This window comes from Lithobates pipiens, unplaced genomic scaffold (genome assembly GCF_037356315.1).
Source record: "Lithobates pipiens isolate NorthernLeopardFrog02 unplaced genomic scaffold, aLitPip1_a1.2 Scaffold_10, whole genome shotgun sequence".
Taxonomy (NCBI): Eukaryota; Metazoa; Chordata; class Amphibia; order Anura; family Ranidae; genus Lithobates; species Lithobates pipiens.
The window spans coordinates 222,251,781-222,253,618 of NW_027507686.1; positions in this window are offsets into that span (position 1 = coordinate 222,251,781).

The window sequence follows — 1,838 nt, forward strand, 5'->3', positions numbered from 1 at the left end:
CCTGGGCCCTCTCTTGATCCAGCGATGTGCATGGGAGCCTTGGCTGCCCCTGGTTTCTTTCTCCCCATTGGCTGAGACACTGCAGTGGGAGCCATTGGCTCCCACTGCTTTCAATCACAGCCAGTGAGTCAAGGAGAAAAGAGTGGGGGTTCTTATGGATGCATAGAGCTGGGCTTGGAAACAAGCACACACACCAATGCCCTCATAGCAAGAGGCTTGCTATTGGGGGGAATTGGTCAAAAGAGGAGCTGCCAGAAGCGCCGGTGTTCTAACATATAGCGTCCGGCCATCTAGAAGTGTCTGCCCCGTACTGCGCAGGTGCAGAAGGAGATTCGGAAAATCTCCGAAGATGAACGGCGCCTGCGCCGTGAGTCAAGGTGCAAGCCCCACCATCCAAGTGGACATAGGGCTGCACATATTAGAGGGCCGCTTGCCATGCTTCGGGCACGGCCTCGCTTCGCTCGCCACGCTTATTTTAACTCAAAGTCCACTTGGATGGTGGGGCTAGAACCTGGACTCACATCGCCGGCGCCGTTCATCTTCGGCTATTTTCAGAATGTGGTTGGGGGACATTATGTGATAGGACACCGATGAGGGAGCCAAGAAGAAGAGGATCGAGGCTGCTCTGTGCAAACCATAGCACAGAGCAGGTAAGGAAAACATGTTTGTTATTATTAAAAAAATATCATCATCATTATTATGAACCTTTAGAATCACACACTTCCGTCTCTATACTCACTCCAGTGTGTGTATATAGAAGAAAGCCACGTGTCCGGGCTGCAAAGAGGCTTTTCCTTCTTTACCTGCACTACACGGGGGTGGGGGATTCGTTGTGACACAAGGAAGAGAACTTCCTCAAATCACACCGATTGATGACACCGCTAATCCGGAGACAGAGCAGCGAAAGCAAGCACTGAATCCCAGGCGGCGAGCTGGTCCAAACTGCAGAGGTGTGACGCACAGGGGAGCCGACCGCACAAATCCGACATTAAATACAAAGACGCAAAAAGATCCAGAAAGTCGACAAAACAAACAAAGATGTCACCGCTCCAAATGAAAACCACTGACAGGCTGCTAGCTCTCCAAATGGGGTTCCAGGTGCAGGCTGATTGCATAAGCCAAATGTGTAGAAACAGAACGAAACTCTGGATAGCCGCACTCCGGATTGTGTAAAAATTAGATGCCTTTATTTCTTCAAAATGCAAGTGCAAAACTTCATTGAACAAAACGTCACAGCAAAATGGGAACAAAAAAGGATTTTTGAATAAAATAGCTAACGCGTTTCACGCTACAAACAGCGCTTACTCATAGCTATGGTAAGCGCTGTTTGTAGCGTGAAACGCGTTAGCTATTTTATTCAAAAATCCTTTTTTGTTCCCTTTTTGCTGTGACGTTTTGTTCAATGAAGTTTTGCACTTGCATTTTGAAGAAATAAAGGCATCTAATTTTTACACAATCCGGAGTGCGGCTATCCAGAGTTTCGTTCTGTTTCTACACATTAAATACAAAGACCTCGAAACTTCTGGCGTTCTTCTATTTCATACAAAATACACTACACTTTGGCTTCAAGAGACATTTTTTCCCCAAAGCCCCGTTTGCAATGGTTTTCTACCCATACACAGTTATAAAAAGCATCAAGCAAATAAAAAAAAAAAAAAAATCAGCAGAGTTAAAATCAATAAAAAGGTCAAACTCAACGAGCAGCAATTAAAATGATGGCATCACCGTACAACCATGATAATTATATCCATTAGGCAATTTCTGAACACACAGCCAACACCGGAGGAACAAAAAAAGTCTAGAGCTATACAAGATGGAACAGGGTTGGTTTAATTGTG